The sequence below is a fragment of the Rhagoletis pomonella genome, unplaced genomic scaffold, assembly GCF_013731165.1.
Source record: "Rhagoletis pomonella isolate Grant_MI unplaced genomic scaffold, Rhpom_1.0 Rhpom_scaffold_00008, whole genome shotgun sequence".
Taxonomy (NCBI): Eukaryota; Metazoa; Arthropoda; class Insecta; order Diptera; family Tephritidae; genus Rhagoletis; species Rhagoletis pomonella.
In genome coordinates this window covers 34,561,543-34,569,989 of record NW_023458562.1, presented here as the reverse complement: position 1 = coordinate 34,569,989, position 8,447 = coordinate 34,561,543, and the positions used below count along the sequence as shown (strand labels likewise).

The window sequence follows — 8,447 nt, the reverse complement described above, 5'->3', positions numbered from 1 at the left end:
TTTCTTATTTCTATATAAAAATATAGTTTATTCAATGACAAAAAACACAAGAATCATTTTTTTTTTTAATTTCATATAGAACGTCTGTGAAAGCTAATATCCTCTATATTTATGTACATATGTACATACAGTCAGCGTCAAAAATATGCATGCCCTGACGTTTTGACGATTTTATTTACTTATATTTTCCATACCAATTTTTTTTTTTTGTATAAAAATATAGGGCACTCACATCAAAAACCACAAAAATCAATTCTTTCAACTTCATACAGAACTCGAGGGAAACTGCAAGGAATACCAAGAAGTTTTCATCGAAATTTTCTAATTCGATTTCTTAGAAAAATTTTGTAGTGAAGTGAAAAGTTTCAAGTCGCCAAAAATTACCGTTGAGATTTGATAATTTTTTTCTCCGAGGGTGTTGCGTACCTTCATTCATATAAAAATTATTGTGTTCATGTGTTATATGAAAGGAAATGCGCAACACCCTCAACAAAAAATAAATACTCAAAAATCAACGGTAATCTTTAGCGACTTTTAACTTGCACTAAAATTGCATGGGCTACACAACTGCATACTGAAATTTGTTTAAAGAAATCGAATTGAAAAATTTAAAATTTCGCTGAAAATTTCTTGGTATTTCGTGCAGTTTCCCTCGAGTTCTATTTATATTTAATTGAAAAAATTTGTTCTTGTGGTTTTTGATGTGAATGCACTATATTTTTATACAAAATTATAGTTTAAAAAACTAAAACCTCCCTATTATAATTGCCATTCGTACAGTAACTTCAGAATACAAATCGCTGCATCTTTTAGGCGCATCAATATTACATAGTTACATCCCGAGCTAATAAAAGGAAGGTAAGAGGTAATAAAAAAAATTATAGTTTAAAAAACTAAAACCTCGCTATTATAATTTCCATTCGTACTGTCATCAGGTATGTAACTTGAGAACAGAAATCGCTGCATCTTTTAGGCGCATCAATATTACATAGTTACATCCCGAGCTAATAAAAGGGAGGTAAAAAAGAGGAATTGGAACACGGAGAAAACACTATGGATGTGATATCCATAAAAATTGATAACACTGTCCTATCCATTAATTATGGAAAATATAAGTAAATAAATTCGTCAAAACGTCAGGGCATGCATATTTTTGACGCTGACTGTATGTACATATGTACCTACATAAATAAAGAAGGTATTAGCTTACAGAGATGCTGCCATCGTAACTCCTTTCCACCTATCATTCGCAACGCTCTTCTGCCCGAGTCACTGACTTTTTTATTTTAGCTCGATACTTTGGCTCATCGCAGCTATTACTTGCTGCTGGTTATGGTAAGTCTGACTTTGGAATGTATGTAGATAGTTGTGCTCGTGCAGGAACAAAAATAATACCAAAAGAAATTGAGAAAATGAAATACTAAACGTATGCATGTCAGGATGACTACGAACGTTGCGCCAGCGCATAGTTCAAGGTTGTTTGAAACAAATAAAAACGGGAGAAATAAAATTATGAAAAGAATGAATTTATAAATTCTTGGTCATATCGATTCAATTCGCTGTCCTGAAAAAGTGTGCTGTATTAAATTTACTACATTTTATTGTTGATAAATGTTAGTGGGCAACTATGCATTGGGTAATAAGTTGAACCTAAATAATCAGCATATTTTAACTCATCCACAAGTTGAGCCTAGGGTTGTTTTCGCATTGGGTAGTGGTTGCGGATGCGGCTGCTTCGCGGTGTATGTTCTGCAAACCCGCCAGGTAAACTGCACGATTCAATGCGTTACTTGCGTGCTGGATGGTATAACCTGTGGGTGTCGCCGCTCGGCAGGCAATGGCAAACCTCCGAGTGTATTTCTGCCATGAAAAACAGCTTCTCACAAAAACACAATCGCCGTTCGGAGTCAGCGTAAAACTGTAGGTCCCTCCCCTTTGTGTGGCAACATCAAGGCGCACGCCACAAAACGGAGGAGAAACTCGGCCAAACACTAACATATGCGTAAGCGCCAATCTACAAAAAAAAAAAAAAATAGAAACCTCACTCATTTGCAATATATGTACTTAGATATGCATATCTCACATTAGTGACAAAATTTGTTAAAAGGTTTAAGACCTGAGTACAAAAATACATATTTATTTGTACATTAACATCAAGAGGCATTATTCGACATAAAATTAAAATATAACGAACACGTGCGAAAAGTAATAAACTCAAAATAAGTTACAGCTGAAATAAAACTGAATTTGCTTTATACAATCTTAGATACATACATACATATGTACATGCAAACAAAAATATTCACATACGCTTAATTCATTGAGCTTAAATCGCATTGTCAGCATTTACGATCAACTTGCTGTCCATATGCTGAAACGTTTCGACCAGTTCTCTGATCAGGGAGTCCATTCAACTAATGAGAATGTTTGTCAAGAACACTGACATGTGACGGTGTAGGAGAGATTGAAAAATGTTCGCTGATTAGATTCTACTAACTGTTGGTAAATGAAGAGTTTGATTAACATAGAGATTTTTTTTATCCGTGATAATATTTTCATTAATTTTCAGTCGGTTGTGGGTTTTTAACAGTTTTAGTCTGAAAGCGAATGAATGCCTTTTCTCAAAAAAATCGTCCATTTCAGCGAAGACGACACCTCAGATAAATAAAAATAAATAAATAAATTGTGTTTACATCTAAACAAAACAGTAAAGCAGGTAGAATAAATCTATTGAAATAGATTTTTTTGTTGCTATAATTGCATATATAATATATTTTTTATTGTTATAAATGCCTATATAACATACTGTAATATGCTGGCATCAAGTTTTCAAGGCATTCCTCATCTACTAAAGGTGGCAATGCCAAAAATAATTAACCAAAAAGAAATAACAATTCATGAGCTTTACAATGGTGGTAAGTTATTAGAAAAACACATTTATGGTAAGAAGTTATAGGTGTATATGTATTTTTTTAACGTAACATACAAATTCTTAAGTTTCCGATTTTTAAATGAGGTTCCCCTATTAAACATGTAATAAATATTCACATCAAATCAGCAGTGTTCATTTTACTCACGAGCTGTGTCCTCAAAGGTAACTCGTCCCACCCGTCACAAAATGTTGTCCCACCCGCCCCAAGCAAAAAAAAGTTTTTTTTTTTTAATATTAAAATATAATAATGACAGTAAAGCATACAATGGTTCTTAACATTCTACTAAGCATGTAAAAAAAAATATAGTAAGGTAGAACCGCTGAGAGTCACTTTTAAAATTCTTGACGTTTCCAAACAATTTAATTTTTAAATTTACTCACAAACTCACACACACATTTTCATTTTCAATCTCAAGCAACAAAAATTTCGAACAATTTCATTTTTTTATTTTCACTTTTATATAATTTTAAAATTTTGGCAAACTTAAAAAAAAATCATGGCCGACAAATTGAGAGAACGGTTCTACCTTGCTATATTTTTATCATGCTACTAAGTATATTCGAGAGAGCCGCTATAAACGAAATATTTATAGTGTGTCTAAAATTGGGAAACGAATCCAATAACTCAGAGAAGCGGGTGTCATCGTTGTCCCACCCGTCACGCTTGGAAAATTTTAAGTTTCTGTTCAAATTATATGATTAAATTTTATACTTTATCAGTTTCGTATTAAACTGATATCTGACTTCAAGTGTTAACAGTTTGACACTTGTCAAATCAACGGTTAAAGAGAATTTACTAAAAGTTTGAGCAAAAGCGAGTTAAAATATCCCACCCGTCACTTTGGAATGCCCGAAATATAATTTTTAGTTTCTAATTATAGTTTTTGAAGATGCTCTAGGAATATTTCTGCATCAAAAATAAAATTTGGGAAATATGTCGATATATATCGAGCCCTAACCGCCAAAATAACGTAAGCGACATTTTTTTCAAAATTTTCTTTTTGATGCAGAAATGCATCTAGATGCTCTAGGAATATTTCTGCATCAAAAGGAAAATTTTGAAAAAAGTGTCGCTTACGTTATTTTGGCGGTTAGGGCTCGATATACTCGGTACGTTTTTTTTACAAACGTTTTGTGTACAATATTTTTGATACTTAGGTTGTTCACACTTGCTTGGTTATCAGGTTATCTGGTTAAAAATTATTATTCTGTAGTGTATTTTATTGTTGTAAACTGAATAAAAAATATAACCACATAACCAGATAACCCGATAACCAAGCAAGTGTGAACAACCTAACTTTTATTTAAACGCATAAAATGTCTGAATTTGTTGTTTTATACATCAAAATGTTTGATATGAATTGAATTAATATCAAAACAATATACAATGCTTATAACTGTTTTTATACGATACGTTAATTAATTTATTTAAACGCTCGCATTTATTTTATGTAAACTTCAAGTATTGCATGAATGGATAACCAACTGTAGCACAGTAAACCATATTATTTGGTATTTTAATTTATACCTACTGTTAATCTGCAAAACCTGTAAATTTAATAAAATCTCGTTTTATTGATAAAAAATGTTTTGGTAGTTTGCAAACTGATTTGGTAGGCTTTTTGGTACCTTAAAATATCTCAAGTGGCAACGCTGGCCGCAAGGAACAGCTCAGCGGCAATTTGGCGACAATAGCGAGGGGATAGCTGCACTGAGCCAAAAGCACAATGGTTTTTTCAACCAAGTTATGGCTTGATTTTTTCATGGTTAATAAGCCGATTGTAAGAAATGTGATTCAAGTTGGACATTTGAGAACAAATTCATATGTATGGCAGTGGCTGAACGAGCAGAGGTGGTTGCTGTTATTTGTTGGCTTCCAGCGGGTTCGAGAGTACGAATGCCGTCAGCGCGGCACATAATTTTTATACATTTTTTTTTTTGTTTTTCAAGTTGAACATTTGAAGGTAGATTTATAAAGCGGCTGTAGCTGAGAGTTCAGAGATGCTTGCTGTTATTCGCTAACCCAGCAAACACAGTCTCTAACGTTAGAGAAATTTGAATTTCCACATGATAACTAGGGTACTTCTCTAATCGGTCTCGAGTTGATGACGAAGTTAGATAACTACATTATAATTCGATTCGAGAACGATAAGAGAAACAACGCAAATTCAAATAAATGTAAATAAGCAATATTCCAACTGAATGAATAATAAATTATCTTTAAGTTCAAATAATTCATTATTATTTTAATGCAAATACAGTTAATACAAATATTACAAACAAAGCAAAATCGCATTTTGAAATTCACATTCGAATCGAATCCCATTAGAGATCAACAAACGAATTCGATTAGAGAATTAATATTTTCTCGAGTCGAGAACTACATATGTCCCATTTTTGTTGAGATCGCTATGATTCTCGATAGTTTTTCGAGTCGTTCTCTAACGTTTGAGATTGGAGAATGTGGCTAGTTCTCCAATCATTCTCTTATCGGCAACTAACCTCAATGTTTGCTGGGAACATTCAGAAGATGCGGTTTCAAATATCTGCAAAGGCAACTTGTTAAAATGATAATAAAAATGTTTGTTTTGTGTCTCCGAATTATGAAAAAGCATATGTGAAGTGCAGAACATAAGCCCATTAAAACGAAAAAAATCGACAATAAAAAGTTTGGTTAATGTAAACTAAAGTGTGGTTAATATTACCAAATCATTGTTGAAAACATCAACCAAGGTATTGTTAATATTAACCAAAAATCATATTGATTCCTTTTCAAGTTTGAATTTGGTAATATATATATATATATATATATATTACGTAATATATTACGCAACATTTATTTCTTTAAGTCAAATTTATTTTTCTACGCAATCTCTTAATTAGTATGTCATTAAGTCCATCTCTTTTCTAAGCGCACTTAAACTGTTGCCAGTCAGATGTACATATTTTTCGCCATAAATGAAATAATGACATCTTATTTGTGAAAATTGTCGTGTTTTTGTTCTTGGTTAATGATACATTCTCCCAGATAGAGAATGTTTTTCCCAGCATTGACGTCCCGATTCCAGCATGTACGGCAGTTTGGACAAAACTGGTACCTGTGTGGCGATTTGGACGTCAGGTTTACGTTGTAACATTTTGCGCAAAGTTTGGTTGTTCTGAATTCATTAACCATCAGAATATCTGCTTGCCGTTGTTTTAGTGCTGCGATTAATAACCGATTTGTACGCCTATATCCGCGCATTTGTGAGTTTGAAGCAAACTCTGTTGATCCGATGCAGATTAACGTTTTCTCTTCTTTGTTTGGTACCAGTTGTTGCGCAATTTTGTTGCAGGCTTTTTGTCGGCAAATGTATTTGTTCAGCTTCAGCCGAGCCACCTTTCTTTGCGAGAATATTTTTTGTTTTTGCTCCAGAATTTCAAGCTCAAATTTACAATAGTGGTATTCATCTAAACCGATAACTTTATCAAGCAGATAATCTTATAAGTTTATGCACTCTGTTACATGAACGACCCACACTCTCTTTTCGCTTACACATGCGACAATAGGCGTGTTTTCTTTGGTTATAAAGCGCAGTGTCACTAACTTTATACTACTAGCACGGGGATAAAGAAATTATAGAAACTACCTCACTAAATTGGAAAAAATTATATTTACGAGATATCTATTTAAATAAATGTACATATAACATAAAGGCTATTTATTTGAAGCAAGTTAAAAGAAACAATGGCAGAATGTCTGTTTGTGTATGAATTCATTTGTCACGGCTACCAAACTTTGCGAATTATCAGTGAAACAAAACAAACAGACGGGATAATAATTGAACCAGATCTCTATCAGGATCATATCGTTGTTGAATTTGCGTGCAAAATTTGTATTCGGATCCCGATTATTGCCTAAGAAAACATAGCTAGAGTTGCGACAGAGTTGCATTGTCTTCAGTTTATCAAGTTTATTCAGTGAAATCGCTGGATAAATTTATCAGAAATGTGTAAACGAGTTTCCATACAAATTTTGACAGTTCATTTATAAGGTTTACACAATTATAAGTTTATACGGTTTACAATGCATTTATAAGGTTTGATGAATACCCTTAATATTCTTAAAAATTTGACGAATTCGCAGACAATTCTGATTTTGTGGTGAAATCTTTCGTGTGTTTATGTAGTTTTATTTTGCGAGAATAGAAACCAGAAAGGTGTTGATAGAACGAATTTTTGATTTTCACAGGAACATTGTTCTGGATGCCAGCTAAAATGAGCCGACACCCAGGATCTAGCCCAATCTTGTTGTCGTATTTTGTTCCGCGTATTTTTATTAGATTACCTTCACAATCGGTTTCATTTGGTTTCAGTTTTCTTTTTTTGCCTTTGGTTTCATTTTGTATTTTCTTTTCCATCGAAAAAGATACCGACACTCCATCGGTTACAAGTGAAGAAAACGTTTTAGTGCACGTTGAAGGAATTTTAAAATATTTTCCAAATTCACTTTTATCGAAGGAAGGAAATGGTCCTTTGAATAATTTTAATCGACACAATAGTTGATGGAACGCAAATCGATCGTATCTGACGTGATGTAAACCGTGTTTTAGTTGTGGTATTAGTGAAAATTTTTTTATTTTATTTATCTCATTATACCGTTGCAGGTTATAAAAGAATTCGATGGAAGACCAAAATAGTTTAACATTCTCTATTACGAATGAAATTGAATAGTGTGAAATGTGTATGTGCAAGTAAAATTACAGGTGGTCGAACATCAAAAATCAAAGTAAAGCTACATATATCATGTCCAAGAGTCGGTAGTTTGCACCTTTTCCAAATTTTTAGAACTTACATTGCACCGTAGCAGTAGTCGTCTTAAGTTTGAAAAACTGACAGCCGATTTCTCAGTGGATGTTTAATTATAATCAAAAGATTATCTCTTATTGTCATCTTCTCAGTGTACTTAATATATGATTAACTCACCACCACCTTTCATAAGATTTATTAATGGCGAAACCAGCTTTTCCTGTAAATCCTGTGTGATTGCAAATAGGGTTGGGTTGAATCCAAATAGTTTGTTATTTTGCGAAATCCTAGGAAACGAAACAATTGCAAGCTGGCATCTTTTTAATAATGGTTTAAATTTAATTAATGCCCTCAATCTGCTCACAAGTATGAGTTGTCAAAAACCATTGTTTTGAACCTGTAAACCTCAAGTAAATGTCAATCACACCAATTTACAAAAGTATTTATTAAATGTAAAAATCAGTACAAACTCAAAAAATCAGTTGATTTTGCGTACTGATTTCGGGCTCTTAAAAATCAGTACAATAGAAAAAAATCAGCACATGTACTGATTAAATCAGCGCATCTGGCCACCCTAATGTACATACATATGTAACAAACACGAAATATAACTTTTAGCTTAATACTACTACTAATAATAACTTATAATATAAAGCACTCACTAAATTTTATATATACTCCTGTCACGTACGCAAAGCAGAACGAGAGAAAGAACGAGGAGTCGTGT

The 8,447-nt window shown here is 32.9% G+C and overlaps 1 protein-coding gene across 4 annotated transcripts in view; it reads right to left on the bottom strand.

Moving 5' to 3' along the window:
* The window catches only part of LOC118744682, a 31,620-nt gene that overhangs the window by 5,294 nt on the left and 17,879 nt on the right, over positions 1-8,447 (bottom strand). The gene's annotated exons all lie outside the window — the stretch shown is intronic.